Consider the following 19771-nt stretch of genomic DNA (forward strand, 5'->3'; position numbering starts at 1 on the left):
TTGGTTCTGATGCATGAGGAAATTTTCCTCAGTCCTCAACATGTGAGAAAAAAAACTAGTAATTTTTTCAGAAACTCCATTATATTAAATTTAAAGCACTGATTTTTTTCCCTAATATTTTTATTACTCCATGTTTTTAGAATTCAAATGGTGTTTTCTTGGCTTTATTTGGAGAAATAAAAATTGGCAACCCTATCTCATCTCCCTGCCCTTCTTTGGGTGTATGTGGAATTTTATTAGTCTCCGATATCAAGCAATTTGAGACCAAGGGATATGAGCCACAGCAGGTGCCTCCTGATGTATACATAGGTAAGCCGAGGGCCAGAAGTGTTCAATGACTTGCTTTGGGTCACTCTTTAGAACCTGGGTCCCCTGGTTCCCAGGCCACGTCTGTCCCAGATTCCTGTGCTGCCTCCGAAGCACGGGGTAGCTGCTTTTCTTCTTCTGTGCCAAATCCAACAGTGGGAAGCTGAGTTGCCCATTAAAATTCTACTCACTAATTCACAAGGCGTTAAAAATTAAAAATCTATCTCTTTTGTCAAGTACCTTTCCTTTTATTAATTATCTAATCACAGCAGACTCAATTGATTAATAACCCGTGTTACATGTATTTCCAGCTTATTGTTAAGGTCCACCTGAGTACTGTAGTGCATATGAAGCGAAGTTTATTTAGAAATTAGTAGAGCATTTAAAAACGAAGGTAAATAAAACCAGCCCAGTCTCAACAGGAGAATTGTAGGGAAATTCATGAGAGGAGAAATTACTTTCAATGGTAAATTTAAGCAGATTCACTCTCCAGCACTAAGCTTACAGAAGATAGCATCTTAAATACAAATTTCATTCTCTGATGGCAGAAAAACTGTTAAACAGCTGGAGTCCTGGAAGGAAAATAGCCTCGAGTAGGGTGAAATTCCAAAACACACCAGAAACCAAGCACCTCTTATTTTTATTTATGTAATTTATCTTGAGAGGAAGGCAAGTAAATCTTTAAAAAACAAAGTCAACAATTTTCTTTTTATTTGTTCAGACAAATGAAAAGGTCAGTAACCAAACTCCTGATATGATGCACGCCCAGGAGACAGGACCACTGCAGTGATTTTTTAGGCTTGTAATTACCGTCAGTTTGCAAAGAGCATGCACATTTACATAATATAAAACAGTGTGTTATCAATACAACAAAACGCAGGTTACAGCAGCTGGAGCTGGCAGAATAAACTGGACCTAAGGGGGTATTAACTCTTTTAGCCTACACTAAATGTTCCCAGGATCTCTAGAAAGCACACATTTTGGAGGTTGATGATGGGAACAGATGTATCCTGTGATGCCTACCATTTCTGCAGATGGTACGTACAAGGTGCAAGAAAAATCGAACATCAGGAAAACAGAACTAATCCCTTATGTTTATATGATGCGCTGATATTTTACAGAACATTTTCAGTCAGAATCTCCAATGATCCCTGTGATAAAGTGGATGGAGTACAGGTGGGAGAAGCGAGGTTCAGAAATATCAAGGAACTTGCTCAAAGCCACTCAGGTAGTACGTGTTTCAAGTGGAATGGAAACTAGTCACATGACTACAGTCAACCTTTCTGCCACACTCCAATTCAAGTCAAACAAACCTGTTTATTACTCAATGCCTTAGGAAATGCTTGCATCTCAAAGTTCTCACTATAAATGTGTTAATTTCATGCGGAAGATGGCTATCACTTTCTCCTCAATCCTGTCATAACTGTGTACTCAGAGCCGTTGACTCTTGGAGCAGGGACCTTGCAGATGAAGATGTGAAGCTACGTGATTGCCCCAAATCCAGGCTGGATCCAACCCTGTGATTTGGCATTCATGCCTCCAGGCTTCCAGCTGAGTATTCTTCCCAAGACAGCCTGTTCCATCTCAAAGCTCCTTACTTTTACGAAGGAGATAGTCACAATAGCCTTGTCTAACTCTAGGAGGGCTGAAAAATCACATGACATAAATAGATAAGTAAGTGCTTAGCAAGGTGCAGAGAACTAAGCTAACACAAAGCAATATCCCTATGCTGGTCTTTAGGAATTAAGCAAGAGGACTCTCCCAAGCTCTAGACGGCTGCTTGGGTCGTGCTGGGGTACATCTGGTGCTGATGCTTTGCCCTTCCTCTTCTCCTGCTCCAGCTCTAGCAACATCAGGAAATTTCTTGAGTTCCCTGCTCTAGAGAGGTTTCCTGTTGATTTTTGGTGTCTATAAACTTCTGGGGAGATCTCCTTCACTCTTGTAACTGCTTAATGATACTGTGACCTTAGAAGCTGACTTGGCTTTGCATTTCATTCATATTTTAAAACACATGTGAATGAAGTTCAGCATTTATTTTCCTCACCTCTTAGGACTTCAGCCCCCTTTGTTTGGCCTTGTGATTATCCTGGGTTTCAGAGCAAATCATGACATGGTAAGGATTTTGAGGGAGACAAAGTGTTCAACTACAGATTCTCGATTTAAGATATATTCAGTTAAAAATGCATTGATTTCAGAGAGTTAATCTGAATGCTGTCAGAGTGGAGCAGAAAGAATATGAGACTTGGAATGTGGAACCTGGGGCTCCGATCCTGGTTTTACCACTAAATTGCTTTATAAGTCTGGGCAAGACACTTCCCTGTGAACTTGGAGGATTGGATGGGTCTAAGGAGCAACCCAGGCTGCAGCCATCTAGGGCTTTACATTATCCTGAAGTCAATAGTGGCGGAAGCACTTCACCTGAAATTCTGAACAGGTGTTTACTACTTCCATATCTATGGAAAACAGGCTACGTACACATACATACAAAGCATTCTGCATTATGTTTTTGGAAATAACTGTGGATCAGGTTCTCAGAGCATTTTGACAAGTCTCAGGTAGCATTACCTAATCTTGACCCTGCAGGTGTGGAATGACTGATCAATTATGTTCTCATTTATTCCTGGCTATTGGCTAGTTACCGAGTGGAGAGCATCTTAACCATACATTGTTAATTACAATTAACTGCTTTCATAGCAGCTGGTCATTACTAACTTAAAAGAAAAGGCTATTTTCGTTTAAGTAGTTCCTGCAGCTTTTTAGGCTGAAAAAGGATGGACTACAAGAGACCTTTAGAGCAGAGTTCTCAATGTCTCCAGGTGTCCCCATCACTTGAACTTTAGGGCAGAATTTATCCTTTCGACCAGGTCACTCACAGGACTTAGGCCTCTCCTAAGAGCAGGTCAAAAATAAGTCAGGGCATTGGAGTGGGCACCTGGGCATTTGGAGTCAGACTTCCCTGTTCTTTGATCTTGGACAAGCTCTGTGTTTGAATTCAGGATCCTCAGTGGGTTGTTGTGAAACTTAAATGAGATAAAAGATATGAAAGTGCTTAGAAACCACAAACGTGTGCAAATGTTCGCTGCTGCCTGCACTGATCATGCAAAATCACCTCTCATTATTCCCTAAATCACCTTTAAGCAAAGAGGGTTTCCAAACCACCCCAAGGGAGAACTGGCATAGAGATAATCCTGTGGTAGATGAAAGGTGCACAGAGCAGGGATATGGTTGGCCATTGAAATGGCAGAGGAGGTTTCCAAGAAGAAATGACTCATGCTGACTCCTGAGGACACCTGGAGGAAATGAAGCTCTTTTCTGGCCCAGTGTAGGGGAAGTAGGCCCAGCTTCCCTCCTCCTCTATGGTTCTAGGTGAAGGATCCTTGCTTCAAGGGGCTTTGGAAACTTTCCTTCCATCTTCCTCCATTTCCTACCTCCTCTAGGGGAGGACAGAGCTCTAGTCATGTCCATGGCCCAGATGTGCAGAGGATTTGGAGACGGGCTGATAGCAGAATTCCAGGCTGGACAACTAAACTCTTTCTGTACTCTGGTCCACATAATAGAGCAGCTTCCAGTCATTCTTGTCTTTCCCTAGGCCAAGATCACGTCTCCTCCAAAGAGCAGACACCGAGATGATGGAGAAATTAGACTGCTTAAGGAGTGCCTGTCCCACCCGTCAGCAGGTACTATAACGAGGGCAGGGAATCATCCTGTCTGCTGGCCCCTCTTTCCATCCTCTTCTCCTTGCGCTCTAGTTCCTGCCATCTTTAAGGACCAGTGGCGTCCTCATTGTTGTTTCTTTCATCCTTCTCATCCCTCTTCATTTTTTGTTTCTTCACGACAATAAGAGTGATTAATCGTATAGTAAATCATCACAAGCCAGCCCTGGTGGTCTAGTGGTTAAGATTCAGTACTCTTGCTGCCTCAGCCCGGATACGTTGCCAAGCCAGGGAACCACACGACCTGTTTGTCAGTTGTCATACTGTGGTGGCTGCAGGTTGCTGTGATGCTGAAAGCTATGCCACCAGTATTTCAAATACCAGCAGGGTCACCCATGGTGAAAGGTTTCAGCAGAGCTTTCAGACTAAGACAGACTGGGAAGAAAGATGTGGACACCTACTTCTGAAAAAATCAGCCATACGAACCCCATGAATGGCAGTGGAGCATTGTCTGATGCAGCACCGGAAGGTGGGACGATGGTGCAAAAGTCTGGGCAGGGTTTTGCTCCGCTGTGCACAGGGGCCATAGGACTTGGAATTGATGACACTTTCAACAAAATTGTCAGAGTATTAGGCAATCAATTTTTTGATCTGTAATCTGATATCACAACTAAGAGGTATGACAAATTATGCCCATTTTGTAGAAAAGAAAACTAATACTTAAGAATTATAAGATTAAGAAAAGACCTATTTAAGGTTCATACAGCTACTCAGAGAAATGTCTCCTGCCTCAAAATCCTGTAATGTTTGCAATGCACCATAGTTTTTTTTTTCTTTTTACTTGTTTATCCAAATTTATTCTAAAGAGAAATCATATATCAAGTCAAGTACATGTTACTGACAATTAAAATGTTTTCCTCTCCTTATGGAATTAGAGGCTTGTCCTTCGTTAAAGTGATTTTATGTAGAAGAGCCCTGGCCTAGGAGTCAGGACTCCAGTGTCCCAATCTCAGATATCCTTCCCCAAATAAATGCAGGATTCGATAAGGAGGAAAAGCTTAGGTGTCTCCAGGACCCCTGTGTTGCACAAGGTCAGGGGGTGCCATTTACTTTATGCAACATGGAAGTGATATTTTGTAGTATATTTTGGATTCCAATGACATTTATAATGTAAGCATCAATCATTTACTTTTTCAATGTGCCTATTTGTTTTACATTATAGTGTTAATATTTTTGTTGTATAGAATATGTAATATCGGTATTAAGTGTTTGTCTAAATTATGTGTTAATTCTAGCTGTGTGACTTTCCTCAAACCATGTCACTTCCTTGATTCACAGTTTCTTAAACTATATTAGAATGACCTCAGGCTCCACTTCTAATGTCCTCTAACCTAGACCTGTGTAGATTTTTAAAAGTGCTCTGAAAAATGTGTGACTACATGCGTGTGTGTGTACGTGTGTTTGTCTGTTGGGTGGAGTTTTGGATGTGTGGCCAAGAGTCCATTCCTCAAAATTATCTCTGAAACCAGTGGGATCCATAGTTTTCACAGATACTGACAGCCAGTCTTAGCTGTCTATAGGTGCATTTAGAGTTGAGTCACTCATTCATTCATTCATTCTTCAACTCAATTAATCTTTATGAAGTACCCACTCTGACAGGCCCTATACTGTGATGAGTAAGGCCAGATTTGTATGTCGAAGGAGCTCATGGATCAATGCCAATACAGAGAGGCAACACTACCCATGCTGTGGTGGGAGTGCGAAGGAAGGCTTCCATGGAAAGAAGTCTTCCTGGGTAGTCAGGGCAGGAAAGGCTTCAATGCTGAGGTGGCTGTGGTGGAAGTTTGCCAGGCAGACAAGGGAGAAGGATGAGGAATGTGTGGGAAAATATTTCCTGGTAAAGAAAACAACATACATAATGGCCAGAGATGTGGTGATGAAGGTGGGTGATGTATTTGTTTATTTAACTGCTTCGCCTATGCAGACACTGTGTCTCTACTAGGAACAGGAGCACTTTAGGGCTGTAGTTGGAGACAGAGGAGAGCCAGGTTGTCATGAGAGTTCAATGAAAGCAGAAACAAGCAGCTGAAAATTTTTTCCTCAAGACATCAAAGGTCTCATTAACAAGCCTAGATCCTGAGCTCAGAGACTGTGTTCTCGCCCAGAGGGGCCCATGCCACCGTAACTGAATCCTGAGTGACAGATGAAAGAGAGACCTGGGATGCAAGCCACATACCAGTTTAGCAAAAGAGCCCTCTTGGGATTTCCACGAAGATCCTGAAGGCTGAGAAATGACATCATTTCCGGCTTTCTAATGCAATTTTGAAAACCTTTCTAGTGACCTACTCCATTTGTATTGATTGGCAACAGTGCATGGGAATTGCCTTTGATGGGTATGGGGGGTTGTTTTAGGGGGGTCTTGGAAGGTTTTTTACCTCCTGTACTCCCAATTTTCCCTCTCTGGGGTAGAAAGCCTTGCCTTTAACATGGTGAGACGAGGTTTAGGAAACCAAGCCCCAGAGAGAGTTGATACTGAGCCAGCCCTGATGGCCTAGTGGTTAAAGTTTAGCACACTCTGTTTCGGCAGCCTGGGTTCAATTCTGGGCGCAGAACCACACCATTCATCCGTCAGTAGTCATGCTGTGGTGGCAGCTCACACAGAAGAACTAGAAGAATTTACAACTATGCACAACTATGTATGGGGCTTTGGTGGAGGAGAGGAAGGAAGTCAAAAGGAGGAAGACTGGCAACACAGATGTTAGCTTAGGGCGAATCTTCCCCTGCAAAAAAAAAGAAAAAGAAAGAGTTGACACATCGGCTACTACTATGGACTGCGCTCTGTGAGTCAAGGCTCTTTGCCTCTGAAACTCACCTGCAGAACTCTCTGGAGCTTGGTGAAATGAGAATATTGAACTGGATGATCATTAAAGATCTTTCCAGATTTCACATTATGTTTAAATTTGAGGTATAACTAATACAGTTCATCCTACCAGGGCAACTTTTGTCAGAGAGTGGGGTGGCAGTGTGCATCTGAAGGGGGCCAGGAGGATGTGCCCAGTGGGTAAGAATAGACCAAAACATGGCTATCACAAATGACTGGCTCTGCTTGGACAGACCCCTTCTTTTTTGATGCTCAGTGCTGAGTTCAACCCATCTGAGTAGTTCAGTGTCAAGTGTGGGAGCGTGGCATAAAGTCCCCTATATGCCTACACTCTTTGGAGACTGCCATTTCCCTGCCTGGATGTGTTTCCAGAATTCATCTCTGCACAGGTTAATCCAGTGTCTGCCCTGCCCACATGGGCAGATTCCATGCTAAGCTTTGGCTTTCTCACTTTCCCTCTCTTCAGTTCACCTGTTTGGTCCTGCTGGAAGTGGGTGAACATGCCATCTACTCAGGGCCTCAGATCAGAAAACAGAGGAGGCATAGTTTGAAAGTGTATTTTTATTGTCTACAAATAGCCAACTTAATCCTCAAAATGAGCCCATTTAAAGGGAAGATGAACTCAATAAAAATCAAAACCTTGAAACTTACTTTTAAAGTATAATTTTAGGAGCAGTCATCTTCTGGAATAATCATGAAATTAGTATTGGTGTGTAACCAATGAAATTGCCTCTTAACACTTTGATGCCTCCCCCCCTTTTTGCTTGTAATGGAGAATAAAATCCAAAATGAATGTTTATTCCAGTAAACCTTCCTGGTTTCAAAGAACAGTCTTGCTGCCTGTTGATACTTCCCAGGTGAATGCTATCCCTAAGGCTTTCTCTGACATGCTTGAACATTATGCATGAGCAATTTGAGTTGTAAAACCAGTTTGCAAATAAATGAATTTCAGAGATCTGTTTAACAAGAAGGCAAAATAGTGATCAAAGTGTTCAGTTGATTAGAATGGGAATAGAAAAAATTAGGAGACAAGAAGAGACAGAAATGAAGGGAAAGGTGTATGGTGTGTGTACAGATGATCAAACCTGTGCGCAGACAGCGCTGAGGCCTCGGGAGGACTGACACCTTCCCACTCTGTGCTGTGGGGAGCCTGCAGACTAATGAGGGCTGGTGGCAGATGTATTGTGCTTTTCTGCTTACAAAGTTCTTTCACTCATGTTACCTCCTTTGATCTTGTCAGCAGTCTGCTAGGAAAGCAGGAACAGGATTGCAACTCCCATTTCACAGATGAGATTGGCAAGAGAAATGACTTGCCTAGGGAAATAGTTTTTTTTTTCACAGTCGTAATAAAGTCAATTCTCGCCAGTGAGCTACAGCTACCCCACTCACTTTTCATACAGGGTCCATCTTCCCCATAAGTGAAGTCATTTTCTGCTGCAGTGTAACCTTTAGTGGTCCCCAATCCTGGTACCAGACTTCCTCGGAAATCTCTGCCTAGAAATTATATTCTTGATTTCCTATGTTTTCTTTGCAAAGACAGATATTACTTGAAAGATTAACTTCTGAAAGGAAAGGAAAGAAGGTGGGATAGTGGAACGGATAGACGGAAACTGCAATGGGCACAGATTACCTGGAATATCAGTCAGCCCAGGATATAGAATTGCACCCAAGTATCTCAGCTCAGCACTACAGGCCCTGCACTTGTCCAGCTTTATAATCCAGCTTCAGGTGTGGCCTAACCAAAGCCCAAGCCATCGTTTGCTGCTTCCGAAACACACCCTGCACTTTCTCTTCGCTTCTCGATGGGAACCTCTCACTCCCAACAAGAGGCAACTTCTCTTCTCCTCTTTCCTGACTCCTTTCTCTCCCCTTGCTGAATCTTCCTTCTTCTTTTTGGAACTCTGTCCTATACTAGGTGTGCTAACAGCTAGCATTAATTGCAGTGTTAGTTTTCTATTGCTGCTGTAATATATTTCCATAAACGTAGTGGCTTCAACCGATGAAACTTTGTCATCTTACAGTTCTGTAGGTCAGAAGTCTGAAATGAGTCTCCCTGAATTAAAATAGACATTTGGATGTGGCTGTGTTCCTTCTGGAGGCTCTATGGGAGAACCTGTTTCCTTGCCCCTTCCAGCTTTTAGAGGCGGCCCACATTCCCTGACTCATGGCCTTCTCCCTCCATATGCAAAGCCAGCAATGTTGGGCCAAGTTTCTTCTCACACTGCCGTCTCTCTGTTTGCTCTCTTCTGCTGTGCGTGCTCTTACATTTGTAAGGATCCTGCGTCTTCCACACTGGAAGCAGGGACCTCACCGACCTGTTTACCATTGTAACCTCAGGGACTAACAGTAGTGAATGAAGGCTCAATGCAAATGCCACCTCCTCATGCCGCTTTTCCAAATGTCCCCTCTTGAAGTTCACCTCCATGCTCTTTCTAAGTTGTCAACTCCTCAGAGGGCTGTCTCGGGGTCTCACTCCCCAAGGCATGCCTCATAGCACCGAGCACAGTGCACAACCATAACCGTGTGTTGTACCGTCTCCCTGCATCCAGCATTATTTGAGTTAGTTTTCCTACTTCCTTGTGGGGTATAGATCCAAACAAACACTTTAGAATCCTCTTTTTAGATCTCTTCTCCTCCAAGTCTGATCAGTGTTTATAAACAGTGAATATTCATAAGCTTTTCTCATTCTTTCTGAGCCCCATGATCCCCTTAACCCCTCACCAAAAATGACTTCTGAACTCAGAACTGAGGAATTCCAGACACAAAAGGCCAATACCCGACTGGAACGCCTGGTTAATTTCTCCTTAAAATTCACAGTCTTGTAGGTCCTGCTTGCCAACTGCCCCACTTGGGAGTCCTAGACTGCAAGCTAATTTTCTTTTTGAAAACTCTGAGGACAGACTCTAAGGAAAAGCAACTACAAAAAATATGCCCACCTCCCACACCCTAACTTCCTTTTCGCCATTTTTAAAATCAATTTCTGATATCTTACAGAAGAACTAATACATGGACTTTGGAGTCAGAAGACTTAGATTCAAATGACAAGACAGCCATTGCCCAGGTGTGTTATCTAGACTAAGTTACTCCACCTTTCTGAGCAGGGCCCCTGGGCACAGCTCTGACAGCTGCTCACTGCACAGCCCCAGTGGATCCCATTCATGTGGACCACAATGAAAACAACACCCCCTAGAGGTGTGCCCTGCAGCAGCCCCACCGGAGCTTTGCTGTATATAAAATGTGGATTGGATCACCTGCCACATGTGCTGGTTATGGAGGTAGATAGACAATTTTATATTTAAAGTGCTTGGCATATATTAAGGTCACTATAAATATCAGTTCAATTTTTGGTTTGAAGCTGGTTCTTGGGATGTTCTCATGCTCACTGGGCTGAGAATGTTTCACACAACCACTCATGAGAGGGTACTTTAAGCCCTTTCAGTGCACACAAACATATGATTTGGCTCCTGATGGATTGGGGTTGATTATTGTTTACGATGGAGTGTTGTGCTTTCATCTGAGTCGACTCATTAGGCACAGAGAATGAAACAGGTGCTGCTCTGTGGCATGTCATCACCACGCACAGCTTCTCTGCCTGTCACTCTGGCTTGGGCATAAGGGAAAAGAGTTCTAGGGAAAATACCACTGCCTGGGTGATCTCTCTGAATGTTGACTCAGGGCTCATTGCCTACACATTGAGCTCATTTGCCATGACACAGAAAGAGTCTGTCTCCATTTCTGGGGTGCGTCCACTGCCAGCTTCCAGGCTCTGCCCCTGCCCCTTCCCTCTTGTCCCGTATCTGGACAAGCTGATAAGAAAGCCTGGTGCACCTGCATCTGCGCTCATGGGAAGTTCAAACAAATGCAATCCCCGGGCTGTGTGCACAGGGGCCTTCACCCAGGCCCCAGCCCATAACCACAATATAAACCACAGCTACTTACCCCAGCAGCTTGGCTGCCAGTGCTGCTAATCCGAAAACATTCCATTATATGAGTCATTAATCTTTTCTTACCATCTTGGTACATGTGTAGCACCATCAATCTCAATAACAACCAATTCTGGGTGGGAGGTTTATCTCATCCTCCACTGGACAACCACGAAACATTAATTTTTCCTTTAATGCTCTCCTTTGGAGGCACCTATAACAGAAGGAAAATTGGACATGAGGCTGAAAGATCTGAGTTTGAGTCTTGTTTTAGCCAGTCATCAGCTGCATGGTATTGCTGAAATAACTTATGTGCTTTCACTTTTTGAAATGGGCATTGAGATGAGTCAATGGATAAAGACTTTAAAGTGTCTGACACCATGTTCACATATAGCAGATGCTGGATTATGATGCTGATTCAATGGATAATGACTTTAGAGTGACTAGAATATGGAATAATGACTTTAAAGTGCTTAGCACAGTGCCTGGCACATAGTAGGTATTCAACCAAAGTTAGCTTTCTTTCCTTTTTACCCTCTCTTCTGTTAATACTCTTTTATCACCAGTAAGAAATTCAGCGATAGATTTTTACTTCTTGCTTAGCTCCTCTCTCGATGTCCTGTCCGAACCTTGCACTGGGTTACCTTTCTGAAGCTAAACTCGTACCAGGAGAAGGCACTTGATTTCCTGATGCTAAAGGGCAGAGGGGGCCTAGGGTTGGGGAGGCAGGAGGGAGTCAAAGAAGTTTCCTGGATTGTCATCACCCTATCTAGACCATAAGGCCTTGGGACTATCCTTGGCCATTTCCTCAAAGGCCAAGTGATGTGAAAAGAGGAACCAGATTTTGGGGTGAGTGAAAAAAAGTGCCCATCTCATGGCAGAGTAGAAGTGTATTGGCAGACGTGCTGAAATACAGATCATGGACTCAGACCTTTATGAAAGGGCATTTTGGGAAGGAGGAAATGAGCAGCAAAGAGAGGAGAAATCAAACTTTGGGGTGGATGTGGCTGGGGAGCTTAGAGTCAAATGAAAAGGCAATGGTTAAGAAAGGAACTTTGCAATATTTATAGGGGATTATGATTATAAAACATTCTATAATTTAGGGTCTTGTAATTTTAAAGACAGCATTAAAAGTAATGATGGTTAACACGGTCTGCTTTTGCTTTGAGGTAACAAAGCTATAAATGATTATCTTTTCTTTTCAGCTCAATTTTATTTTTCCCTGTGCCCAATTCTTTGTTGTTGTTTTCAAAGAGAGATTTGCTAACCCTGTGGTGCCCTAAATTCAGAGTAACCAACTCTTCAATATGTAGAGAACTCAGTTCATTCACAGGAACAGCTCTGTTTTCTGGTCAGCTCTCTTTTGTGGAATAATACAATTCTAGATTGTCAGAGCTAGAGTGACCTTAGAGATTATCCTGAAGAGTCCAACCCCCTATTTCTAGAGGTAAGGAGACCAAGGCCTACTTAGGTGAAGTACCTTGCCCAGGATCATACAACCCGTTAATGATGGACTGTCTTGCCTTTTTTCCTGTGTTGTACCACATACTGTACAAGTGACCATTTCTCAGCATCATGAGGAACATTATTAATCCATCTGCATATTTAATGTGAACTTGAGTTTTTTTCTAAACTCTTATCTGGGTCACTGGTAACACATTTTGACATTGATCCTGTCTTACTTTGTGACCTTTCATTGAATCTTAAAGTTAGAGGACAATTTAAATTATATATTCCTGAACATCTCATACAATTTCACATGATGCAAGCATTCCCTTTACAAAATTTCTGATCAGTAAGAATCTAGTTTTCTTTAACAATTCCAGTGACAAAGACCCATACAGCCTGAGTCATTCTGCTTTTTCTTAGTCATTTTTAACACAATACTGCCTGCCTGAGCTAGCCTATTCCTTCTTCATTTTTATTTATCTTATTCCAAAACTTAAATCTTTTATTCTTTTATTCTAGACCAGAAACACTTTTTCTCAGAAAACATTTTCTCCACTCCTCCTAAGCTTTCTTGACCCTGTTCTATTGTGTTTGTTTGACTGTGTCATCAGTTGTTCAAGTCTTTTTAAAATTGGAGCTTATTGCAGAGTTTGGTGAGCTACTTGTGAAAATGAACAATCTCACCTCTTTTACTTTCATTTTGATAATTAGTAATTGTGCATTTTCTCTTTTTAATGTCACAGCAACCTTATGAAACAGGCAGTGCAAGTAATATTGCTACGGATGGTGAAACCAAGGATGAACAAGGTACTTGATTCTCAGACATCCACACAACTGATAAGAGACAGATGTTGGACTGGAACGTTGATCTATTTCATTCGGGCTCAGTTTGTTTTTTTGACACCACTATGTGTGTTCTCCCCATTAGAGCAATGTCTTGCACCTGTGACTGTGTTTGGGCGGGCAGGGCATTTTTTTGGGAGTGTGAGATAGCTCTTTGTGTCCCTAAAATCAACCTTGCACTCTCATCTCTTCCCTCACACCTCGTTTCTGGTAGCCACCGTGCACTGCATGATTTTTACTTTTTTACGTTTTGTCTATTTTGAGTAGCTAATTCCCTTCCTCTCTGCCTGTGTTCATATCTCCCTAGATCTCTTAGCACGGAAGCACAGTTTTTTCCGGATTGTGCATCAACTTCCCAAATCTATGAGAGCCATGTGCCTTTGATTTCCACACTGGAATCTTGCCTGTGAAATGTGTCCAAGTGTTCCTAGGTAATTTCTCAGTTTTAGACTAATTCCAATCATGTTGAAACAAAAGAGACTTGTGAGACATAAGCTCAGTTTTTAGATTCTGAGAACTGGCATTTTTTCATTCAACTCTAGAATTAGAGATGAGTTGAGGAAGGGATGGAGAAAGGTAGGCAGCTCTTGGCAGCTGGCACTTCGGAAGGCAGTGAATGGGGAGGAAGAGCAGGTACCTCATTCTCCTGTCGCTCTGACCCTCAGCATCACTGTTGGTAAGACAGGCATACCGACATCGGCCTGCTGCTACTCCTCCTGTACATTCATGAAAAAGCATGAGTGAGGGCCCCTCGTGGGCCGGAAACACAGGAGGCCCTCAGTAAATAGTGATTTCTTCCTTTACAACCGCTGAGATCAGGCATGAAAAATGCTGCGTGGACTTCAAACGTCTCATTATTATTGTTAGTTAGTTCTTTCTGAGTGCTTAGAGTTTCACTTCTTAATTAGGGGCAACTCCCTTAACTTTTTCGGAACAGCATTAAATCATAAAGGCTACCTTTGATCTCCCTGAATAGGTCACACCCAGGTTCTTAAATACAATTATAATCTCTAAGTAATTATAGCGTAAATGCTGACAGCTTGCTGCCTAGAAAGGGATGAGTATAAATCAGTCTCCTTACCCACCGCTTCGGATTCTCCATTCCTGGATTAACCAGAGAAGAAGTGTGAGAAAGAGCTCTGACTTTCCTCTTTTGGGAGTCTTCTTGTAAAACAAGTCTTTCTGGTCTAGAAAGCTACTGTGCTGTTCTACCTGGTCCCTGCGGGGGTAAGCAGAGAACAGAACACAGGAGTCAGCATAGTATTGAAAAGCACGAGCCTTGGGAGCAGACAGATGGGTTGATTCAAGTCCAAGATTAGCCATTCTACTGCTGTAAAGTAAGCGGCAAGTTATTTCATCACTCCTAAGTCCCATCGCCTTCACTTATGAAAGGGAGACCATATTGCCTACACTATGGTTTGCTGTGAGATCAAAAGAGATGAAGAGTGTCATGCGTCACCCCATAGTAGAAGCTAAACGAATGTTAGGTTTCTTTCCAGACTTTCTGTATATGCACGGACGTCTGCCTCATGGAAGTGCTTCTCCTTCCCATGCAGGGGAACTGCCCCTCCACAGTCCCAAACAGTGAGTGTTTGCCCTTAAGGCTTTCACAGCCTATTTAAAGGCCAAAAGGACAAACATATTCCTCATACATTTATTCAACCTATTAACAACGCCCATCGAGGTCCTCAGATATGAGATGCAGGTTAACTGGAAATTATATTTCATGTAAAATATTAACCAATCTCTTGTACTACATTAGAAAATAATCACTTAAGAGATACATTAAATCAGTCGTAGAGCTTCTGAGATGTTTTCTATTTTATAAACTATATAGAGCAATCAGGTGCTTTGATGAGACTTGAATTTGAATGATTAATTTCTATGTCATACATCTTACAAACTTGCACTATGTTATTTGAGTGCAATATATATATATATATATATATACACACACATAACATATATATATATAAATAACATTTCCTTGTGTATAATAGAGCCATGTCATATTTCCATATTTAGATATATCTCTGGAATTAAAGGTAGGCTGTCATTTATTAATAAAATAATCCCAGATTTATTTTATTTAAGGATTTCAGCTTTTCTCATTCAAAATAAAGCACAATTCACTCACCCCAGCGTTCTTTCATTTAACATACATTTATGAAATAACTACTACTCGGCAAGACTGTGTGATTCCTTTCCTCTGATTTCTTGGTCTCGTTGCACTTTTCCCAAAACAATCTCCTTAGGCAAAGCTGAAGGTTGAATATTTTTGGCATGTTTTGGAGGGAATGTCATAGTCAAAACAGAGATGTTGGATCCAGACTTAATTGCTGACCTAAGAAGGTAGCGACGCTCCTGATTGGAATTGTGAAGTCAAGTGGAGGATGAGAAAGGGGGAGCAGAGAGGTATGCTAGGGGCTGCGTGTTTCTGTCTCCTCCAAATTCATATGTTGAAACCCTAACCCCCGATGTGATGGCAGTTAGGGCATGAAGGTAGAGCCCTCCTGATGTCGTTAGTGCCCTTGTAAGAAGAGAAATAAGAGTTTACTCCTCCTTCTCCTCCCCACATGTGAAGACAGAGCAAGAAGATAACCTTCTGCAAGCCAAGAAGGGAGCTCTCCCCAGAGCCCAACCGTGTTAGAGCCCTAATCTCAGACTTCCAGCCTCCAGAATTGTGAGTAATAAATTTCTGTTTAGGCAACCTAGTCTGTGGTGTTTTGTTGTGGCAGCCTGGGCTGACTGAGACAAGGGGGAAGAAGCAGATTGGGGAGTAGTATGTGTGATTGACAGGGAAGTGGTGTAGATAGATTCCAAACCTGGAGGCCAGCCCCTAAGACAGTTTTTTGTTCCAACAATCAACAAGCCTTTACTGAGTATTACTGTATAGGAGACTAGAGATACAACGTGAAAACATTCCTCTCCTCAAGGAATTTCATCCACTGGCTGTGCTCATCTGAGAATTATCCAGGATACAGGTCAAAGATTTGTCTTGCCTGGCACATCTCTAACACAGACATAGATGTACCGGGCTGTTACAGTTTAATGCTGTTTGATGCTTAGATTATACAATTACTTCCTCTCTTTCTGATTTCTTCACACACACACACAAATATTCTGGCTAAAATTTGATTTACCACATAATTCTTCTATAGGGAGAAAAAGTATCCGTCAAAAGACATGAACAGCTGCTCTCTTTGAAGGTTGTATTTTTCATTGTAAATTAATAAATGACACAGTATGGGTTCATCCTTGACAGATTTATTCTCTCTGCATCCCAGGGGGAAAAATCAGGAGCTGACCTTGGACTCACGAGGTAAATGCATATTATGGATATATAAGACCACATAATTATTTTTAACATCTTGGCCACTCTTCTCTGAGGAACTGAAGACTTGGACTTGAGTAGGAGAGAGTGGGAAGAAATATGGAGGGCACTGTGAGAGGAGGTGGAGTGAGATCTGGTTAGGGCTCAGGAGGTGTCTTAGCTCCTGTTCTGCCACAAACTCACTGTGTGATCTTTGGCAAGTGGCTTAGAAACATGGTGTAACCATTTTCCTGACCTGCTAAAAAAGATAATAGTATCTAGCCCTAGTCCAGAAGCTTACTATGGATATAACACTAACTCATGAGAGCTGAGTAAAAAATAGTATGAATGTATGTAAAAAAAAAAATCGCATTTGTAATTATTATCCCAGGCAGTGTGTGTCAGAATCACCAGTTGTGCATTTTAAAAATCGCAAATAACCAGGCTCCACCTCAGACTTATCGAGTCATCTCACCCTCTCCTTCACTACCCCCTACCCACAAACACAGAAAATGGATGAAAATGATATGAAAAACAGGTGTGGTTGGAAGAGGTCATCCTGAGTTGCACACATGAGGCATATTTTCAACTGGAGGCTGCTAGATTGTGAGTCACTGGAAGGCAGGAAGCAGGGACCTCATGGTGGCTAGCTCTGTGCCCCTCAACCTGAAATGATGCTTTAGCCACAGTTAGACCCTGGGCGCAGTGTGACAGAGGAAGGTACACTGACTAGGGATAGGAGAAGGGATCAGGATGTTAGGGGTTTAGTCTCTGCTATTCATAGCTATGTGACATTGGGCAAGTCAGTGTCTCTCTCTTATCTTTGATGTCCTGACCTGCAAAATAAGGTGATATGATATGGTGACCCTTAATATTTTCCAAAGTATGGACTCTTGGAGACAGATTTGGGCTCAAAGTCTGGCACCAGCATTTATTTTTGACATGTGCAAATTAAGTGGCGCCTGGTCTGTTAATTCCCTTCTGTTTTCTTCTCCTCTCCTCCAAATTGTAACATTCTGTGTCTAACAGTTCCATTTATTTCTGGTCTGCCTCCTGCCTGTCTTGCTTTCAATTAATTATACAGAACGATGAAGAGTAAATATGTAATGAGTGGAAAGACAGCCAAAGCTGTGATCAGACACTTCTAGCTCCAAAATGTCTGGAGAATTTGGCTTCTTAAGACACTACCTGTGGGGAGATATTAGAATATTAATAGTACAAGTCTCCCTTTACACATGAGAAAAAGTAAATGTTGTAAGATTGTTGCTAATAGTAATAAGGAACTTGAGAAATTGTGAACTCGGTTTTGCCAACTACAGGACTCATGCATGTTTTTCCTACTCTACGTCTGTGATATCTACTTTATGATACCATTTCTTTGCTCTTTATAAACGCTGGACTTATCGTCTAATGATTTGAGAGTCGTTAGGCACTTAGCATTTACCCAGAATACTCAGTGGCATAGAATAACTGTAGCTTTTGATACAACTAAAACACACAATAAGAAAGATTCTATAGTGGTTTAGCAACTCTAAAAAGAAAAATCACCTCAGCTCAACTGTGCTCCCTCCTGTTTGTGCGTTTAATCCATGTTGCTCTTTATGAGTTTCTGCTCTTTCTCAGAGAATTTTTTCTGCCGTTCTTTGCTCTGCTTATGGTTGTATTTTTTGGAGTCTCCAAATTAGAAAAACAAACAAAGAAGAAAAAACCACTTATGTGTTATGATTTATTGTCAAAATGGTTACGGTGGTGAGTGGGGATTCACTCTAGTTTATGAATAATATATTTACTCTATTATGTCTCCCGGTTGAATTTAGAAGATTAATGTTCAAAAGAGAGACTCTAAGTATGATGAATTGCCACCACATAAAGGTAGTCAATCTTTATCAGCTTCCCTTCAAAAGGAGCTGGAAAGGTTGCAGGAATGCTCTGAGAGGTTTCCAACTGGTGCTTTCTGCTGTTTTCTTACAATTCCTTTGGAAAAAAGATATTGAGCACGAGACCCAAATTTTGTGATAACTTGGGTGGGCCCAGCAGCAGTGTATGCTGGGAGTTATTAATACAGAAGAAGAAGCAAAAATCTCTGATTCAGTCCAGGGGCTTCTGCAGTGGCTGAAGCGTTGAAATGTCAACACTTGAGCATGCGCTGTATTCAAATAGTCAGTAAATTTCATCTAGATTCAAGGTGGTGTTAGAGAAATGGATGTAGATGGGGCCAGACAGCATCAATTTTCTGCACAATGACTTTTTGTAGCTAGAAGTAGTAAAGCGCTCTGTTTTATTCATTCAATTTTATTTAGTACCTACTGTGACCTAAGCATTGCTATAGGCGTTTGGATACATCAGAGAACAAAGTAGACAGGTCCTTGCCCTCAGGAAGCTTACAGCTACTGGACGAGAGACAGAATTAAATTAATAAATAAGTAAATATGAAGGAAGTCAGGTGACAAAAATGACTATGTTGAAAAATGAAGCAGGATAAGAGGGATGGAGAGAGAGTTAGAATGGATACAGGAAAGATTTGCCTTTTCATTTTAACTGATTAGGGATATTTGAGGAAAAACATGAAGGAAGTGAAGTAGCAAGCCAGGTTAATACCTGTTAAGAGCATTCCAGGTACTAAAGGCATTGGAGTAGAAGTGGGCTTGGCGTGGATGAGATGATTAGAATGGGAGAAGCGTCAGAAATGGATGCAAAGACGGACAGCCATGCGTGTGTCTGCCAGGAGCAGTGGTGGCGCTTGGAAGGAAGGACAGAAGGAAGGAGCTGAGGATATCCATGTACTGAATGTCTCAGAGCACTTTCTGAAGAACTTCAACATGCTGGGTTCTCAGGGGATTCGGAGAGTCTAGATGCTTATAGATCCCATCAAGATCTGTCTTGCTCCTCCTCTGTCTGAACTAAATATCTCAGAAACCACTTCAAGGAAATACCACCAAATGCCTATTTTCTATGTGTTTAGATCCTGGGCCCCCTGACCTCACCGACCACACAATTTACTCCAGGTCAGTCTTCCTAGGACTGTCCCTCTGCCCCCAAAGTGGTTAAGCCTTTGCTCCCCTCTGCAGCTGAAACAAGATCTGCTGTCCTTTGTCTTCCCGTCTGGTTCTAACTTTTAGTTTGCTTAGTTGACCAAGGATGTTCTTGTTAATACCCTTCTTGCTCCACCACATCTTCAGGGACTTGTCCTCCTCTCCACTGACTCCAGAGTCGTCTCTTGTCCTATCCCCTCCTGGCCTTCCAGGTGATCACAGGGCATGAGTAAGACAGAAATCTCTGCCCTCAAGCACCCTTCAGAGAGAGAACGCCTGCCCAACTCATTGATACAAGTGGAGTTAGACTGAGATGCATGCTCTATTGGAGAAGCAAATAAAGTGATATGTGAGTTTGGAGAAGAACTTCT

At 42.2% G+C, this 19771-nt stretch overlaps 2 long non-coding RNA genes across 4 annotated transcripts in view; one reads left to right on the top strand and one right to left on the bottom strand.

Moving 5' to 3' along the window:
- The first annotated feature begins 1095 nt into the window (after positions 1 to 1095).
- Positions 1096 to 19771, top strand: part of LOC138917911 (uncharacterized) — a 28950-nt gene continuing 10274 nt past the window's right edge. The window contains exons 1-5 of one of the 2 annotated variants that reach the window (XR_011426575.1): positions 1096 to 3983; positions 12956 to 13019; positions 13363 to 13486; positions 15640 to 15738; positions 16343 to 16377. This is a non-coding gene — a long non-coding RNA (uncharacterized lncRNA). The remainder of the gene's footprint in view (positions 3984 to 12955; positions 13020 to 13362; positions 13487 to 15639; positions 15739 to 16342; positions 16378 to 19771) is intronic. The other variant, XR_011426574.1, reaches the window with a different exon arrangement.
- LOC138917910 (uncharacterized) lies at positions 4058 to 14230 on the bottom strand. Of its 2 annotated transcripts, none has more exons than XR_011426572.1 (3): positions 14141 to 14230; positions 10780 to 10977; positions 4058 to 6739 (listed from the first exon to the last, which is right to left on the bottom strand). It is a non-coding gene; the product is annotated as an uncharacterized lncRNA (long non-coding RNA). The 2 variants fall into 2 exon arrangements; XR_011426573.1 differs by having other exon boundaries at positions 14137 to 14220.

Source organism: Equus caballus, chromosome 15 (genome assembly GCF_041296265.1).
Source record: "Equus caballus isolate H_3958 breed thoroughbred chromosome 15, TB-T2T, whole genome shotgun sequence".
Lineage (NCBI taxonomy): Eukaryota > Metazoa > Chordata > Mammalia > Perissodactyla > Equidae > Equus > Equus caballus.